The 20214-nt window shown below is 42.9% G+C and overlaps 1 protein-coding gene and 1 long non-coding RNA gene across 2 annotated transcripts in view; one reads left to right on the top strand and one right to left on the bottom strand.

Annotated features, from left to right (window-relative positions):
* ANKFN1 (ankyrin repeat and fibronectin type III domain containing 1) overlaps window positions 1–20214 on the top strand; it is a 1012473-nt gene that overhangs the window by 351636 nt on the left and 640623 nt on the right. The window lies entirely within an intron of this gene.
* Window positions 18102–18925, bottom strand: LOC138247360 (uncharacterized). Its single transcript, XR_011194468.1, has 3 exons — window positions 18900–18925; window positions 18335–18401; window positions 18102–18195 (listed from the first exon to the last, which is right to left on the bottom strand). It is a non-coding gene; the product is annotated as an uncharacterized lncRNA (long non-coding RNA).

The raw sequence follows: 20214 nt of genomic DNA, 5'->3' as shown, positions 1-20214 counted from the left end.
TGCCTGTCTTTTAAGGTGACCCAGCATCCATTAACCATGCCCAATCTTCCTGCACATGTGTGATAAAGAGTAGCCATAGACTTCCTTGGGCCCCCAGCAACAGACACCATCTTATGGTAGTCATCGTTATGCATTCCCATTTTCCTCTGGTGGAGGACATGTCATCAACAACTCACTACAAAGTCATTGAGTGGCTGGAAAACATATTTGGAGAATGGGGCATACTGAACATTCTCAAGTCTGACAATGGTCCACTGTTCAACGGCATGGAGTTTCAAGAGATTCTAACTAGACTCAATATCAAAAGTCAGAAATGCATACTCTTGTGACCTCAAGCCAACAGTGGTATGGAACGGTTTTTGGGAACACTGAAAAGAGTGATCCAACATCAGTCACCTCCTCACTCTACCACTGGTGAGAGTCCTGCCACCCTGATGTTTGGGAGAGCCATAAGAACCAAATTACCACAGTGGACCCCTGAGCAAACCCTGAATGATAACAAAGTGTATGCCTCTGGGACTGCTCAGAAACATCAGATGAAGACATATGCTAATCGATGTTGTTGAGCTCGGGAGATTGTGTTTGACGAGAGAGACTGGGGTCTCATCAAACAAAAATGGAGGCAAAAGACAGATGCTGCATTTGATGTTGAGCCTTTTAAAGTTGTGAAGCACAAGGGACACATGATAAAGGGACACAGTCCTGGCAAATCCAACACAAGGGACTGATCACATTTGAAACATCTGTTTCTCTGATCATCAGTCCCTGCAAGCCCAGAGAAGGCTATTCCACTTGAAAGCCCTAATCAGGCATTAGACTATTTACCCTCTGGGTCCACCCCATGTACAGCTTAACTACATCATATCATGTGGTCTGGCCAAACTGGGTGAGCACATCGATGGCTGATCAAGGAAATGTAATGCTGCTATTCATATTTTTTGGGGGGTTTATGTCTTTTTATTTAACAAGAAGGGAGATGTGGTGACTTAGGACTGTGAGCACTAGGACCACTCGGCCCGGGGCAAGCTCAATGAAGGCATTATGCAATCAGTCTGGGAGGTGTTAAGGTATGGTCTTTAACAGTTTTGAGACATTGAAAGATCAGTTGAATCTTGTACGCAGATCAATAAAGACGTTAACTATGAGCTCCGTATGTCGTGTGCTCTTATGCATGCTCCAAGGCTGCGAAGAACGCAACACTCCACAAACCATTATTAGCACACAGGTCTTTAAAATATGAAATAATTTAATTAAAGTTAGGACATGTGCAGCACCTGGCTGTGGGCCCTCGACTCCTCTCCTCCAGTCAGAAGCCAGCTGAAGTGGACTTGGGCCACATGCTGTAGAAGTGATTCTTGAGCCGGAGCAGCTCGCCTTGAGGTCACCTCTTCTTAGCACGTCTGGATTCTGGCTCTCTTAGGGCCAGATTTAGCAAAGGGTTTTACCCATTCTGTCCTTATGGGAAAATGTGTTTGTACATATGGCCCTTAGTGTGGTGCATGGAAGCTTCTCTATTAGCGTGTTTGTTTCTCTTTTGCTTAGCGACAAATACTCTAGCTGCCTCAAACACAATAAATACTTCTTTTCTCACTTCGGTTCTCTTGATCACTGATCATAATATAAGTACACCTCTTTTATAGATAATATTTTATCCACGAAAAAATGTGTTGGGCCCGACATTGTGCACATGTTTTCTGCTTCTGCGTGCATTTGCATCATGTGCTCAGTGAAACACCATCTGGATTCCATCCTGATGACTAGTTAAGGGGCCAGTTGTTACTCTAAAAATATATCTTGATTATATATCCAGAACTTAATTCCTTTTTCTTTGTATTCCAGTAGGTTGAAGGTTAATGCAACAAAAGCAGCCCAGTCATTTGCTCCCGGCAGGAGAAAGTACTATTATTTACTGCCATCATAAGTCTATTTTGGTATCTGCTCTCCTTTCTTCATCGACTAATTAATCCCAGGAGTTAGGAGAGGATTCAACTCTTTTGGTGGAAAATGTGAACATTCTTGCATCTGTAATTGCCATCCGGATGTTTGTAAAATATATAAGGAGTCAGCACAAACGATCACATATTGTTTGCACTTGTTGACTAGATTGTCATTACAGCTGACTGCTGCCAAGTGAGGATTATTTCATCTGACAGTGTGAACATGTTTTTCTTAACAAATACAATGCTAGAGCTCTTGATAGCCTTCATCTGCTATGGAGTATTTCCGTTTCAATTAACAATTTGACAAATATTTGTGCTGTGAATGTCCGTGCAATTTATGGGACTCTTTTAAGTTGATCAGTTCTATCACATGTTTATTTGCAAAGCGGCATGAGTCATTTCAAGTCTTTCATAAATTATGCTTTCCCAGAGCAATCGGCATATGTTTTTCCCTACCATGTTTATTGTTGCCATTAAGGGACACCATTTCCTTAATACATTTTTAAAACTACTCTCTTGTGCATGTGGTATGTATTAACCAGGGACAGGAGACTCAGATGAAAGAGATCCCCATCCAATTCCGATGAGCGGAAGATGGAAAGCAGGCATGCATTTACCTTCTTCACACCGTGCACTAATCTATCTAAACAACACATAACTCCATCTAGCCAAAGTGTTTAGCTTGACTTTAACCCTCACGTTGAACCAGTTCTTCATGTATTTTTATTTGTCAGACACCTAAAGGGCATTATTTGGCATTAGCATACGCTAATTTAAATTGCAAATCGTTTCCAGAAGGTAGTGCTTTTGGGAAAGGTCTGCATTAAAACTTCTCACAGTACTCACTTAAATCCCCTGGGCTGAACGTCAGGAAACCTGCATCTGCTGATGTGCAACCTTGCAAGGAGGCAGAGTTCAAAATGTATTGTAATAAAAAATGACCTCTAGATTTCACCACTGAGCCATTATAGTATGCGCGAGTAAATGGATTTACGATTGCAATGTTGTCTTTTGTGAATGTCTTACACTTGTAAATCGTCATTTGTACATGTAAATGCAAATGATGCATGCAAATGGCTTTGAGAGACACTCTCCAGATACTCAGCAGATACGTACCAGATATTCAGCAACATAAAGGGGCGCTGCCTTCTTTCCTTCTGGAGCACCTACATGTAACCAAACGGCAGCAGGTTTCTGCCTGTTAGTCGTGTTTGTGGATAGCAGTCATCACCTTGCTCTACACTGAATGACGCTGTTTATCTGTAACTCATCCTGTCAGCTAATAGCTTGCAGCTATGCCATTAGCTGTATATAATGATATTTTCTTCTTTTGTATTTTATTGTTTTTTAACAGCACCGATGTTCTCCCCAGGCTGCTTCAAACTGCTTTGCAAGAGTGGAGAAGGAATAAGATACCAATGGTCAGGGTAGAGAGCATCACGCCCGCAGACCCGTGTGTTCACCAGATGTTTACTGCTTTATTCAACAGCCATCTTTTATGTAGCCCCCAGGTCTGATGCAACCGATGTGCTGCCAGGTCATTCCTGCATGTCAGAAAGTTTGTTTTGATGCAGAGGGTTTGAAAAAACGAATTCCAGAGGAAGGACTCAAAATGTTTGCATCTTAGCAGCGGGATGACGTCTTCTTTTGGATTTTTTGCACATATTGCGATGGCATACAGATGCTTTCCAAACCCCAAAAAGGAACCTACAACATATTCAGAGAAAAGAAAATCTGACCAGTGTCTCTCAACCCGTCTGCTGAGTTATGCCCATGAGAATGAGGGTGTTAGAAGTCAGACTAATCATTGAAAGTGTCTCCCATCTCCAGATGGTATTACTGAACCCATATCCCCCTGAACTCTGAAATTCATAAATACACAAGTATTAGCCTTTTACAACCAACTAGTATTTAGTAATCGCTGCCTCCTACAAATACTGAATAAGAATGATCTATTATAGAAAAAGGATAATTCACAATCATATTCTGTCACACGTCTCTCCCAAATTAATCTAATCTCTACCTATGTTTTAATTAGTAAACTTACAGGTAGTGTATTTAGGATATTTCTGTTGAGTCATATAAAGTCCTGCATACATTTATACCTTAGACCTTTAGTTGGAGATCGATCTCTCACTAGCAACTAATAACCATTGTCTTTTATACATTTTTCATATATGGAAGTCCATGGAACAACGCATTTGCCCATGCTTAATTCCTGTATTTGTTACACAGTATGATAAACAATGGAAACATATGGAAGTTGCCAGTTCCTCTGATATGGAACCATACAATGTCACTTACACTTGCAAAACAAATCATCAGCTACCACGAATCGCAAAATGCCATAGAGAGTGAAAACATCTCTGGATTGTCACTATGAATAACACAGGAATATGTGCAATTGAGCAAGCCTATTTATAAGCCTGCATAAAGCTGAGAGGCACATGTTAGTATCAAAAAGATGCCTGTCTTCTAGTTCAGTGGTTCCCAACCTGTTGTCAGGGGACCCCTGGGGGTCCGTGCAGACTCCTCAGGGGGTCCGCAACTGCTTAGAAAATTAAATAATATTAACAGATAAGGTCCACAGCTTTCAGTAATGACTCAGTAGGGGGTCCACGGATTCCGATAATGATTCAGTGGGGGTCCCTGGGTTCCAGTAATGATAAAGTGGGGGTCCACAGACGTCAAAAGGTTGGGAACCACTGCTCTAGTTCATTACGCCATCTGAATACAAACGCCAGTCAATGTGTTATATGAATGAAACTAAGTAACTTAGAAACATTTTCAGAGCTGTTGAGTATCATACAAAAAATCATACTTACATATTAACATTTTTGATAAAAAACTATTACAAACACTAATTAAATATAAAAATATCCAGTTTAAACAATTATTTTCATGCAACATGTAATAATCACATATATTATCATATGACATTATCATTCTTTTTACTTTTAAGAATATAAGGACTATAGTAAACTTGCAAAATATTCAACTATATTTTTAGGGCCACACTATTCTCACATTCATTAAGAAGCAGATCACCCATCTGTCACTCATGCTATTAGCATTAAGTGCTTAAAATAAATATCTTACAAATATATCCTTTAATAGCTTCTCTTCATTGAATTTAATATGGACGCGTTATATTCCAACAATGCACACTCTACAAATCCTATTAGGTCATGTGTGCACTATTTCTCCATATTTGTAGATCATTGAGCATAGATGTTATTCTTTCCATGTCACACTTGTATGGATGTATGCTCCTCTCATTGTTGTAGGAAACATAGAGGCAAATTTATGAAAAGTGGTGCATCATGTTATGATGCACCACTTTTCTTGCGCTCTCCTAACGTCACCATGTGTGCACTGTATTTATGATACAGTGCACCATGACGCACGTTGGGGAACTAGTGTAATACATTTTGATGCTAGATTGGTGCTTTGCAGGATTAGCGACATAAATATTTACGCTAACCCTGCAAAGTGACAGGAGGCCCATTAAAAACAATGGGAGCCTCATTTTAACACCTGCCTTAAACAGGCGTTAAAAATTACACTAGAAATGGTGCAGCAGAATCTCATAGATTCCACTATGCCATTTTTCTGGGCCTCCTAACGCTGGAGTGCCCCCCTTCCATACATTGCATAGGCATAATGTAGCGCAAGGGTTTACAATTTGGGCAATGTGTGCATTGCACCACTTTGTAAATATGGCACAGCGTTTTTGCCAACGTAACACCATATTAGCGTAAAAAAAATTACTCTAATGTGGCGCAAGGTGGTGCTAAGTGCTTCTTAAATCTGGCCCAAAGTATGTACTGTTCAAGTCCCTCTCTGCTCTAAAGGTCAAAAGAATATTAGGTGTGTGAGAAAGTGATATATTAGTTGGGGTCCACAACAAGTAATGAATGGACTATCTTATTAGGTCCAGTTAAAGATCTTAGGGGCATATTTATACTCTGTTTGCGCCAAATGTGCGTCAAACATTTTGACGCACATTCAGCACAAACCTTGCAACATATTTAAACTATGACGCCCGATGACATAAAAAAACCTCTCTGTGCGTCATTTTTTGGATGCGGGAAACCGCCTTGCGTTAATGACATGCAAGGTAGGCTTTCCCGTCCAAAAAATGTCTTTAAGGCGTGTGTGCCTTATTTATACTCCAGCGTCATTTTGACACACAGGAGAGGGTGGGCCTTAAAAAATGGCGCACAGCCTGACGTGCACTGTTTTTTAATGCCTGGGTGAGGGCAGGTGTTAAGGGACCTGTGGGCTCACTTCCTGCCCCCAGGGACACCCCTGCCACCCTCGCCCACCCTAGGAGGACACCCATGGATGGGGGTCCCATCCCAGGTAAGTACAGGTAATTTGAGGTACGTATTATTTTTAAATTTTTTGAAGTGGCTTGAGGGGCCTAATTTGTGCCCCCCTACATTCCACTGTGTCCAATGGCCATGCCCAGGGGACAGAGGTCCCCTGGGCATGGCCATTGGGCAACGGGGCATGACTTTTGTCTTTGCTAAGACAGGAGTCATTTCAATGGGGGTTGTGCGTCAAGAAATGTTGCAAGTCCGGTTTGAGACATGATTTTTGACTCAAACCTGACTTGCACCATTTTTTGACGCACAACCCCTGTTTTCCCCTACGCCGGCACTGCTTGGTTAGAGTCATTTTTTTTTACTCTGACCAGCCCACAGCATGGGATAACGTCAATCCTTAAATAAGGCACCCGCATGGTGCGTAGGAATGTCGTTAGCCGGCGGCAAATTTTTTGACGCAAACCAGCGCCGCCACTGGTTTGCATCAAAAAGTATAAATATGGGCCTTGGTACTTTAAACCAGAGCTCAGCCATTGGTAGTTACGACATGGAGAAGGAAGACTTAAATTAGAGAAAATGTGTAAAGCATTTACGACTATCAAAATCGTTTAAAAGTAAAAAAAACGCATACAATAACAATCTAACTCCAATTCATAAAAATAGAGAATATTTTAATGAACAAGAATGACATCACTATTAGAAAAGTCCCATAAGGGGAGTAGGAGATACATTTTTGAAGATTTAAGTACATCTAATGCAAAAAGGCGCGAAATGCCAATGCAGGCAAACTGAAAGTAGTAGGCCAAGACCCAGGCACAATTGAAGGGCAACTGAGATGGCAAACTGGTTACATACACCAAGCGGATGTGACCCAATCATAGGTTTTACCTTCTTTCACAAATGGAAGTCAAAATCCTTCAGAGGGGTTTGGCAACAGGCTATATCTGAGGAGAACTCCATGAAAATGAATAGGGTTGAACAAGGTAAAGTCATTGGTTTTGACAGGAAAAGCTCTAAACCAGAAAATTCAAATTTTGCATCCAGGAAAGTCTTCTCATCTGCTGGAACCTTTTGGCACCTTCACCAAGCAAAATGTTTGCCTTCAGACTTATCGCCTGATTTAGATTTTGGCAGTCGCACCACCAAATTGCGTTGACGGCAGACTTGAAAAGACCGCCAAGCCAACTGTGTCCTGCCCCCCGTATTTAGATGTTACAGTTCTGCAAGCTAATTGAATGGTGAAGGATTGCTGACAGAGGGGGATGGCTACGGAGCCCAATGAGCTTCGTATAATAGTAGAGGCTATGGAAGAGAGGTAAGTGACACACACACTGTCCCTTAGGAATTAATTGTACCCCTGCACTACAGTCTACACAACACACCACATTCACACATTAATACATTGCTATTCCAACACAAAACAAAACAACCAATACATGCCATAAACACACATTGACATACATCCGTAGCACAACATACACACATCATTGGAACTTCACCCACACACAACACAACAATGACAACCAACGCAACGTCACACTCATCTACACAAACACACTCACACACACACACAACTGCACACATCATGACAAAGTCCGAAACACAACAAACACACTCACCTCTGAATGTGTCACATGGCAACATAACAGACGCAACAACATCAGTCTCACATTAAAGTGACACACTTACAGACACAACTACATCACCCACTGCATCCACCTCAACCAGCCAATCCACACACACGTACTCATACACACAACTTGTAGCACAACATGATAGGTACAGGTACATGTCTCCTGGCAATGTGCACACATGGGCACAGTTGGCAGGTGTTACTCCACCATCATTGTGGTGACAGAATTAATTTACCCATGAATACTGGCATCATAATGACAGTTGTGTGTGTGGGTGACATGTGTTGTGTACCAGTGCGACTCCATCCATATCTAACCCACTTGTGTCCCCAACATATGCATGTCACAGTTATTTAAAAAATGTATTGAAACATATATATGTCTGCAGTGGTCCTCACTTCCTGTGTAGTGCCCACCCAATGTACCGTGGCAATACGGTGTCCCTGCCTTTGTGTCCATTGAAGGGGGATCTTATTTTCTCTGTGGGTTGGTGGAAGCAGCAATGGCAGGCGTTGTCCAGCTGGCTCCCCCCAATCACCCAACTCAAACATGGAGGGCGGACCGCCATTTTTTTTGCCGGTAATGCACATCCAAATCTGCACAGTGGGAACGGTGTCTGAGGTTCTGCCATCAGCCACTTTTTCCTACTGCACTGTCGACAGACACATGTGGTCTTTCTTGTCCGAGACAGCGGTTCAAATGCCGTTTTTTGTCTATGGGACTGCCAACATCTAAATACGGCTGGTGAACCGTTGCATTGGCAGACGGGTTTTAGGTCGAAAAGGCAATGGCAGGACTGTTACCAACAAACATCTAAATCAGGCCCTTCGTTTTTTTCAGAGCTGTGGATCCTCCAGTGGGGCAAGGCTGCAGGCTATTTCTGTTTAGGGCTCCTAGATGCCATATACTGTCTTGCAGAGGTCCTGCTGGAATGGATTGTCTGCTGCGAGGAAGGTCTGAGCAGGGTAAACCATTTTACTTCAAACTAGTGAGGACACAACTTGATTGGTCTTGAGGGGCAAAATTGTTCAAGGTAAAGATTTTCAGTGGTGAGAGGAGAAATCAGCTCAGGAACAGCACTTGAGGTGCAAGACTCACTCTAGCAGTGGACACCAAGCAGGGCCTAGATCAGCTCCACTTGGTACTGGTCCACTGGGCAATTGATGAAAAAGGCCTCTTGCAGTTTGTTGTGGCCCTGTAGCTTACAAATGAGGTAAGCCAACTGACAACTGGCATCCACGTCTTTGTCCTGAATACAAGTGGGAGCAAGTCTCTTCAGAGATCTCTTTACCGAACTCAGCCAGCAAGTACAGTCTTTCATCTGTTTTTCCACAGGTCCAGACTGTTCTGAGGAAGGTGTCTTGAATACCACAATTATGCATGACACTAACTTGTTGTAGGGGCTGACTTGTTGTGCCTACGTAACCAATAATGTAAAAGGTCCCAGGGGTAACCCAACACACTTTGCTGCAGCTCCTGTGTGATCTACAGTAAACAATCCCACAGTGCCCCTCACTTCCTAAATCCAAAATAGAAACACCCTCCCCCCTTGTACAGAGTCTGTGCATCCACCCAGATGTGTGGACAGGGTAATGAGCAACCCCTACTCTTTGATCATCCACTCCAAACCAGTTCTAGAGGTAGCTTTGCCCGTACTGGGTTTGGTGCCTGTCTGACTGAGAAAACAAAGGAAAGGGCCTATTCAGTTGTCATCTGGCATCTGCATGTGGCAAGGGAGGACCATGTCAAAGTAAATAAGTTCCTTAGCACAGCCCAAATGGTCTTCCTGCCGGGGGAAGAAAATACTTCTCCATACCCATGCTATTGGGTCTGTGGAGAAGGGTCTTTGCTAGGAACACATTGTTCATACCTCAGCAGGGCTATTCACCAGTTTGGTGAAAGTTGGAGGCTAATCAGGAGTTTCAGGCAGGGAAAATCTAACTTTCTAAATTACCCTTCTCTTTCATATTTATAAAAAAATCTGACTTTGCCATCAGGTTAGCCTTTTAATAAATATAAAAAACAGTTGCTTAACCATTTTCAACTGTTCCCTAGCTCCAGATAGCAAATTTAATATGTAATATTGCTTCCCAGTGTTTCTAAATGGTCTAGTCAGCCTTCTTTCAGTGAAAATACCTTTTGGGTGCTAGTCACTGTAATGACATGTTATCTATAATATTTTCATGTCCTAATTGTAATATACTGTGCACCCTGCCTTATGGGCACAATGCCTACATATTGCTGACTATTTAATATTTAATTTAAAAGTGTTTCCTCCTATCAAAAAGGATCATTTTGATGGGTGAGGCTGCAGTTTTAAAACCACTGCAGTATGAATACAGTTGTAGGGCTCTGATCATGTTTGTCTTTTCATACGAGTGGATAGCACAGTAGTGTGTAGTCCATGGGTGGTAGACAACTTTCTAAGCCATGTGGAAACTTTCATATATGCAATCTAAATAGGTTAGTTAGGAGTAAGACAATTTCAACATTTTTTAATGGTCAGGGCACATGCACTGGGGCCCGGTTAGTAGCGTCTCAATAGAAAGAGTCACAAAAAACCAGCATCATCAATCCACAAATTTTAGTAGTGGCCATGCAAAAAGAGGCACCTTCGCACAAGGTGTATATCTATTAAGTTCATAGGTCTAGAAATCTAAATGCATAGCGTATTAATGTGCCATTATGAGACAATACATTTAATGCAAGAGTCTGTGAGAATCAGGTTTGATTTTTAATAACACTTCTCAACTATAATAATGTATACATTTGTAAAATGCATGCCTAAAGGGTAATACAATGATAGTGCATGACATGTAGTACCTACCTGGGGTAGGAATGCAGTGCATGATGCTGAGGTGGCACTGTAGTTCTGGGTGTTGTAGTTTGGTGATGGGTACTGAACTGTAAATCTCCTTAGACCACCAGAGGTCGGCTTGTCTTATCCTTGTGCATATCCATTTATTTTATACAAGGGAAAGGGGGTGCAGTCTCAGTTTTCACTACAGGCAGACAGAAAGCTAAATATTTCTTATGCAATGTTGTTAAAGTCCATTTGTGTTCTGCAGTCTTTGTGGTAGGAGCCTTTCCTATAGTTACCATTGGCTAGTGATTGATGATGGGTCATCAATGTATCCTCAGAATTTTAGAGCACTTCTGGGCAATCATTGTTTGCAGCAGTTTCTATATTTTTATGGCAAGCAAACTAGGAATGCCCTACTTTATGGGACTTTCAAGATTACAGGGCCTAGGTATGTGGAACTTCTCCAACCCTTTCAGTGGCTGGTCTAGGAAAAGCTTACCTACCTCCCTCACCTTTTCTCTAAGCAATAGATACACTATAAGTGGTTGCAAGTCGATGTCATCTATAGCAGTGACTGGAACTAGGCTGTCTACGGTTCAGACCTTCTTCAAAGGTGAGCTCACACCAGAGTGATGTTCATGGAAGACAAGCCACTACCAGGGTTCCTGTCTAGACCTTTGTGTCAATGATTTCATCACTATGTGTAGATGTGTTGTAATTAACATCCTCCTTCCTTGCTGCCATAGTTCTGCCAGCATGCCATTTGCTTCTCGAGATCTGTTGTTCTTCATTGAGGGTTATTTCATTCCTCATTAGTAGTGCTCAGGAATTTAAGTTTTGTCATTGAAGGGTAAAGAACCATGCAGATTCAGCTCGGTCAGGGTGCAGCCCCAGATTAACGACTTTTTATTATATCATATTTGATGCATTTTACTAATGATCAGTACTGAATTGTGTTCCAAATAAAGTTTATAATGGTGTGTGTATGTTGTCCTAGTCCTGTCCCCAAAGGATTACTTAAATGAGGGGACCATAATTTCTTAGGTGGTGTGTTAAGGGAAGACTCAGAAAAAAGTTAAGACAAACCCTCACCCACAAACCTAGGTGGCATGCTTCATCATCAGGTTGTCTCATCTAGCCAACAGTTGTCCAGGGGGTGGAAAGGCTCATTGAAGAATCAAGGAGTGCTTTGTTGTTAGTATGTAAGGAATCCTAGGGTAATGGTTCAAACTAATTTTGAAAAACATGTAATATTTATTTATTTTAGGTTTCAAGGGGGAAACAAATTTCAAGTTGCGATATTGGTGGTAACTATTGCTTCCGTATCCCACTGGTTGACAAGTCTCAGCTAGAAACATGTCATCCACGACAGTCCATGTCTTTCACCATGACCAAGATGCCTTCTAATAACAGTCTCTAACACATGGCATGAATTCACACACACTCATGTGTAGTGCATGTAATACTCACTGCAGTTGTAGGGATTTTCTGGAGAGTACCTGTGAAAAAATATAGCGTATAAGATACAAACACTGATGCATGCAGTGTAGTTTACTTACCTCCATGCTGACTTATTATGTCTGGTTAAAAAGAAAATATCTGCAGTAGAAAACAAGATGAAGATGTAGTTCATTACACCACAAACACATGCAATTGAATGTTTGTGATGGTCACTTAGAAGGACCCCAGGAATGTTTTTATATGTACTTGTGAACAAACCATTCTCTTTATTACCCTGTTTTTCTAAATCAAGCATTCCATGGAGAGAAGAACAGCAAGAGTCTGCAATAGTCACATAATGTGAGTAGATGAGATAAATAAAATGTCAAAATCTCTTGAGGTTCGGTGGGTAGGAAAGCTTTATAGTGGGAAATATTACATTCACGTCATCAAGGGTAGCTGCCCTCAGTATACCAACTTCTTATGTCTCCTCCGACTTTCACCTTGACATTTATTTTGCCGCCTGAAAGCTAGATGCACAAGGAACACTGAAGGTGCTTTTAAATCGTAAGCTGTTGCTAAATACAGCACCCCCTGATGTCAGTGCCCACTCCCCTTCCAGGTCCGCTGGTCGCATATGAAATAACGTAAAAATGATGATGTCAATGCTGAATCGGAAGAAATTGTTTTTGCTGAATTGTGTACGCGTTAATCAGCATTGGAGACATTATTCAGAAAATTGTGTGGAGCACTTTTTTTAAAATGCAGGCATAATACAGTTAAGCAGAAGTCAGTAATAACACATCTGTAAATGATCGGCATGCTGGGAAGCATATTCATTTGGGAAACAGGGTGCATTACAAAAAATGGCAAGTCATTTTGTAAGCAAAACACAGAAAAAAGTAGGGCTATCAATTTACATGCGGATGTCTATATTGCATATTAACTTGTGTCACTTGGATTATGAAGACATAAATGATACCAGAGAAAACATTGGTAGTCCAATGCCAAATCTGATCTAAAGACTGATGACCAGGGGCAACTTCTCCATTAGGGCAGAGGAACGTTGCCCCCCTGCCAGCAGCGTCAGCTGCAAACCTTTCACCAAAAACTGTGTTTATTATTATTTTTTGGTAAAAGGGGCGGGCCCCGGGGTGACGAGCATTAAGTTAGAGTTTTCAGCACTCCCCCTCAGAGTGCATGTATGTTTGGCCGGCCATCTCAGGCCAGCCAAACACACATGCGCAGTAGGCTCTCTCCAGCCCAGCAACACAGTTGCTGGGCTGGAGAGAACTTGCACAGGCTCCCAGTCTGCATGGGAGCTCCCTGGTTGAGTGCTCCCAGCCAATCCAGACGCGGCTTTGAGCAGTGTCAGGATTGGCCACAGGGCAGGCTGGGAGCCTGTGCCCGCAGCGAGGAGACGGAGGAGCCGAGCAGCGTGCGGCGTAAGGTTAGTGTTTTTTGTATTATTTTTTATTTTAATTTAATTTTCCCGCTGCCCCTTCCACCACTTGCCACCCCCCCTTCTGCTTGCCATGAGCCGCGGCTGCTGATGACAGCAAATGTGTTTGAATAATAAGGAATAAATAGGTGGAGTGTAGCTAAGGGGAATGTCACATAGTCCATGCGTTCTGTACATCAGCTCTTCCTTAAGGGATGAATGAAAGTAAGACAGTCTGATAAAAGGTGGCTCAGCTGCATTGAAGTCACGTGGTACCCACTTCTAGCCAAGGGATCTCGTCATTCAGGCCCTTAGTGTGAGTGTGTAATCAATACACCCATGATTGTTCCTTAATCAAAAGTAATTTTTAAATGGTTATGTTACTGAAGTGGTTCTCAATGTGCTCTAAAACGCATCATTCAAAGTCACTTTCACTGTGTTTTATTTCCCCATAGTGAGTTCTCATGTGCATTGTACTTTACTGCCATCTGATGTTGCTATGATGCTCATTGATTCTGATATTGAACGTCCTTGATGTCATGCCAATGTATCATAGGTTACATGGGCATGTGATCATGTATGCCACAATTCTTATGTTGCAATTATGGTGATTCTGTTCTCCTCTGGTTTTTAGTGCCAAGATCTATACTTTTAGTGGCTCTAGTGAAGAGATAGACACTACACCTTTGTTGGATAGTCTCTGCACACTTTACCACTGCTAACCAGTGCTAAAGTGCATATGCCCTCTCCCTTTAAACATTGTAACATTGGATCATAACGAATTGGACTATTTAATTTACTTATAATTCTCTAGTAATGTGCACTGAATGTGCTTAGGGCCTGTAGATTAAATGCTACTAGTGGGCCTGCAGCACTGGTTGTCCCACCCACTTAAGTAGCCCCTTAACCTTGTTTCAGGCCTGCCATTGCAAGGCCTGTGTGTGCAGTTTCACTGTCACCTCGACTTGGCACTTAAAAGTACTCATCAAGCCTAAAACTCCCCTTTTTCTACACATAAGTCACCTCTAATGTGTGCCCTAGGTAACCCCTAGAGCAGGGTGCTGTGTGGGTAAAAGGCAGGGCACGTACCTGTGTAGTTTACATGTCCTGGTAGTGTAAAACTCCTAAATTCATTTTTACACTACTGTGAGGCCTGCTTCCTTCATAGGCTAACATTGGGGCTGCCCATTATTGAAGTGGTAGCTTCCGATCTGAAAGGAGTAGGGAGGTCATATTTAGTATGACCAGAATCGTAATACAAAATCCTGCTGACTGGTGAAGTTGGATTTAATACTACTATTCTAGAAATGCCACTTTTAGAAAGTGAGCATTTCTTTGCACTTAAATATTTCTGTGCCTTACAATCCACGTCTGGCTGGGCTTAGTTGACAGCTCATTGTGCATTCACTCAGACACACCCCAAACATAGGGTACTCAGCCCCACTTGCATACATTTGCATTTTGAATGGGTCTTTCTGGGCTGGGAGGGTGGAGGGCCTGCTCTCACACAAGGGACTGCCAACCCCCTACTGGGACCCTGCCAGACAGGATTGAACTGAAAGGGGACCTGGTGCACTTCTAAGCCACTCTTTGAAGTATCCTCCACTTCACAGGCACATTTGGGTAGAAAACAGGGCCTCTGCCCTACCATCTCAGACACTTGCTGGAGAAGAAACCTGAACCAGAACCTGCATCCTGCCAAGAAGAACTGCCTGGCTGCTCAAAGGACTCACCTGACTGCTTTCTACAAAGGACTGCTGCCTTGCTGTTGGCCTGCTGCCTTGCTGAACTCTTGCCTTGCTGCAGAAAGTGCTCTCCAAGGGCTTGGATAGAGCTTGCCTCCTGTTCCCTGAAGTCTCAGGACCAAAAAGACTTCCATCTTTCAACTGGACTCCTTGTGCGCCGAAAAATTCTCCACACAGCTTGCTCCACGGTGAAAAATTCACCGCACGCCGATCCGGAAAGACGCCGCTTGACCCCGCAAGGAAAAGATCGACGCGACGCCTGCGGTGCGACCGGAACTTCGACGCCTGCCTGGACAACACCGCCTGACTTCCAGAGGGGAAATCGACGCGACGCCTGCCGTGAGGGAGAAAATTCCACGCACAGCCCACCGGAACGACGCGCAGCCAAATAACAAGCCCAGGATTCCACGCACAGACCCTGGGACATCTGGTAATCCCGTGACCCACAGAGGAGACTGTCCGCATGGAAAATAACGACGCAAGTCCATGTGTGAAGGGGCGAAACCGACGCACACACCATTTTTCCACGCATCTCCTCCTCTGCGGCTCTCTGCGGAGATTTTCCAATCCAAACCAGGTACTTTGTGCTTGAAGGAGACTTTGTATGCTTTTTAAAGACTTAAGACACTTTATATCACTTTTCAGTGATATCTCTACAATTTCATATTGCATCTTTTGTCGTTTTGACCTGCAAATACCCAGATAAATATTATATATTTTTCTAAACACTGTGTGGTGTATTTTTGTGGTGCTATATTGTGTTATTTTATGATTTATTGCACACATACTTAACACATTGCCTTCTAAGTTAAGCCTGACTGCTCAGTGCCAAGCTACCAGAGGGTGGGCACAGGATAATTTGGATTGTGTGTGACTTACCCTGACTAGAGTGAGGGTCCTTGCTTGGACAGGGGGTAGCCTGACTGCCAACCTAAGACCCCATTTCTAACAACCTGCCACAGGGGTAATGGCCTGTAACAGGGGAGGGACCTCAGATGGTGTTGTTAGTAGGGGGCGTGGTTTGATAAAGGGTAATGTGTGTGGGTCAGTAAGTCTCTAATATTTAAACTCCCATTGAAGGAAAAGAGAGGTGGCTGCCACAGTTGCTTGGTAGTATTTACGATTTTCTAGTATTTCATAATAATCTTCTTCACTTGGTTGGACACCCGTGAGAAGGTTGTGACATGAGCAATCCTATTTGTGTTTGAATGGGATTTCAACAGTGTCTCTCTACAATTGGTTTGTGGTCTATGTCTGGCTTATTTGATTATCTTATTTAGGTATTTGCAATCAATGAGGCCTGTGGCACTGGAGCATCATTTTTTATGACGCTCTGGTGGCACAGGCCTCTCAATCATATCTATGAGGTGACGCAAAGCCACCATGCATTACTTTGCATAGTCTCATAGATATGGAGTAAGGCAAGGCAGCGTAAAATGCTGTTTTGCCTTACTCTGCGTCAAGGAGACATTCCATTGGCATTGCGGTGGGATTTCCCATGGAACACCGATGGATTTTGACACATTCCCAGATTTACAAGGATCTGTATACCTTGGAAAATGTCAAAACTGTGTGCCTTCCCAGGGGAGGCATAACGTGGATCAATAACTTTAATTATCCTTGTTTTCTCCTCTTTCTATGTGTGCTGCATTTGGCAGCACAAAAAGAAAGAGAATAATGCCTCCATTGTGCCAAAAACACAGATACCCTTGCATCATGGTGCAAGGGTGCCTATGTTGGTGCTAGGCACCAATGTGTGCACCGGCACAGCAAAAAGGGACAGGAATGCACCATATTTCATTCGTACGGTGCATTTCTGCCCTTTCTTTTTCACGCAGGCCAGTGCAAGGTAAGGTTTCTCGGAGGGCCCAGGGTTGGTAACTGTCAAATCTGAGTAACCCATTTTTATCTCTTAGTTTGTGACTCGGTTCAATATTCAAACCCTCATTGGAGGCTGTGATTTCAGGTTGAAGAAAGGCTAATGAAGTCTGGCTTAATGTGTGAGTAATCCTAAGGAATGAGCCTTGTTCACTAAGTTACTCAGTAAAAATGAGAGCTTTTAAACTTTTACCCGACCATATAATCAAAATGTTGTTAATATACCATAGCCATAATTTGATAGGTGATGCATGGGGGTTGTTGTTGTTGATGTGGTCTTAGTGGCCACATCAAAAATAAAGGGGATATGGAGGATTAAAGGTCCAGTGTATACCCTCCAATGACAGTTACTACTACTGAAATACACTGTTCCTAGGTCACAAGGGAAGACAGGACGAGTACTCTGGAGTCCTATTTAATAGGAGCAAGAGTCCTCACACACCCAAATGGGTGTCATGCTTCATCATCGGACAAGCTCCTCGTCAGACCGGCGCTGCAATGTCTGACGGGCACCACCCTTCCGGGGGGCTCTTTGCCGGAGATCTTTTCTCGATGATGCCACTCTATCCCGCAAATGAGTAGGGAGAAAGAAAATGGGGAGAGTTCAAAGAAAGAAAAATAAAATTGGCTCAGGACCCTTAATGAGTACTTAACTTTATTCTATCTATGTGGGGTGAAGGCCAAGGTTAAAATATAGATCAGGAGAGTGAGATAGAGATAATGCTCTGTCACTCTCTAACTGTATATCTAATAGCGGTGGGTCAGACAATTATGGGACCTACCTCAAAATCGGGTCGACATGTTTCGCGTCTTCGTGGTCCATGTGGATCCAATGACGCTTCTTCAGGACCTAGTATAAAAGACTTCTCCAACTACAAGCTAAATTGGCTATCATATATCAGAGCTGACAGTCAAACAAAAAATTATCGTCAGTCACTTACTTAAGTCTATTGTGACCCTTAGTGTAATTCCTATTCGTCACCCTAGAAAACATTAAAGCGTGAATTGTATCTCAAAAATATTCTTGATTCAATTGTAGCAGAATGTACGATAAATTGTGTGGCACACGGTGATCGTGCTGATGGTGACACACTCATGCTAAATAAACAGAGATATGCTTACCCTCCCACATTGAGTTAGGGCTTTATGGGTTCACGCGGGCCATTGGTCAGGTTCAGTTAACACACTGCTAGCGGTAAGGAAAAAATAGATAAATGAGTGAGTCAGGGAGCATATGTAAATTAGCACAGAAGTGTCAGGAATTCTACCCTTACAAACAAGGTAACAAACTCCGCTTTTATGGATGGTGGGGGCAGTCCATCGATGCTTATCAGGCGTTTAAAAAATGTTAAAAGCCTAGTATCTGGCCCATCAGGTAGTCAATGCAGGATATGTGGGATTTCTATGGCAAAAAAACCTTTACTATGTACCTGCTTATGATATCTCTAGTTAGAAAATGATCCACGCAGCAAACAGGTCAACAAAAGTGAGTGTATTATGACTTAACTTAGTATTACAATAGAAAAAAGCCGAAATCACTTAATTTATCAAACAGGGACGGAGGTAAAATCTCCAGAGCAGCTACGTGGCGTTTTAGGTAGTCAAAATGTCCCCAGTTCGATCGATAAGCGAGCGTAACCCAGTGCCGTGAGAGTGTTCAAACAAGTCAACGCGACGGAACACTTACTGTAAAGAGCCTGGCAGTGGGCGGCTACACCTACCCCTGGACGCGCTCCCGGAAGTAAAAGGGAAGCGCGAACCCGGGGGTAGAAATCCCATCGAGCCCGGAAATCGATGGGGGCGTCTGGCGCGTCCGTTGCTAAGTGACGGCAGTGCGTCTCGCGCCCGAAAATAATTGGTAAGGGAAATAAATGACGGGCTTACGACGAGGTTCATTCGTACATGCAAAGACGGCGGCCATCTTAAAGTTAAGGAACTTGCAAACAGCCAACTATGGCATCTATCTCCATACACTGTGATGGAAATGGAGGGAGGGATCAAAGACTGACTCGTCGAATCTCATCATGTGGCATTTGTCTGTTATATTAAATAAGATGTTATCGGAGGTCATATTTTGTATAAAGCAAACAATCAATTAGTCTATAAACAACTCACATGTCTGGAGGGGCACCATGGCTATTCTGGGTCCTGATACCTAGATCAGGAGGAGAGACTAGTCCAAGGGATATCATCATTCAGTCCCTTGCGGTGGGTTCCAAGTTTAAAAACCCATCGTTGTTCTAATTCAAAGAGAGACCCTGTCCCCTGCTGGGTACTTGTCTGTAATACAACCCACCACATGTCATCAGGGCTATGTTGTAACTCAATGTAATGCATGCTAAGCTTTGTCGAAATTCGACCGCAACGGATGTTGCTGCGGTGTTCATTGATTCTTAGTTTAACTGCTCTCGTGGTCATCCCTACATATTGTAGGCCACAAGGGCAAGTGATCAAATATACACAGTTTCTAGTATTGCAGTTGGTATGTTTGAGTAGCCGCCAGTTTCCAATGGGTGCTAAATCTAGTGTGTCTATTTGTTTTGTAAGTGGGCATACGTTGCAATTTCCACAGGGGTAGTGGCCCCTAACTGGTGGTAACTCCCAGAGGGTCCCTTGTTTACTAGGCGCAGCCTGGGGTTTAGGTCGCGTGTGGATCAGAATATCCTTTAAATTAGTGGTCCTTTTGAAGGCAAATAACGGTTTTGAGACATTCTCACCACCACTACAGAGGATATCCCATCTTTTGTTAATGATTTTCTTGATGGTGTTGGACAATGGTGTAAAGGTGGTAACACACGTAAGTTTATTTGCTGTGTCTCTGGTGGCCGTATGCAGTAGTGAATCTCTGTCACTGTACTTAGCTCGCTTGTAGGCAGTATTAACCACTTTAGTTGGGTAATGACGGTCACATAATTTATGCTTCAATTCTTGAGCTTGTGTGTCAAACGAGCAGATGTTGCTGCAATTGCGGCGTAACTGCAGGAACTGGCCAAAATGCAAGG

Source organism: Pleurodeles waltl, chromosome 7 (assembly GCF_031143425.1).
Source record: "Pleurodeles waltl isolate 20211129_DDA chromosome 7, aPleWal1.hap1.20221129, whole genome shotgun sequence".
NCBI lineage: Eukaryota > Metazoa > Chordata > Amphibia > Caudata > Salamandridae > Pleurodeles > Pleurodeles waltl.
Note: the sequence above shows the minus strand (reverse complement) of the source record. Positions and strands in the feature narration are given on the sequence as shown.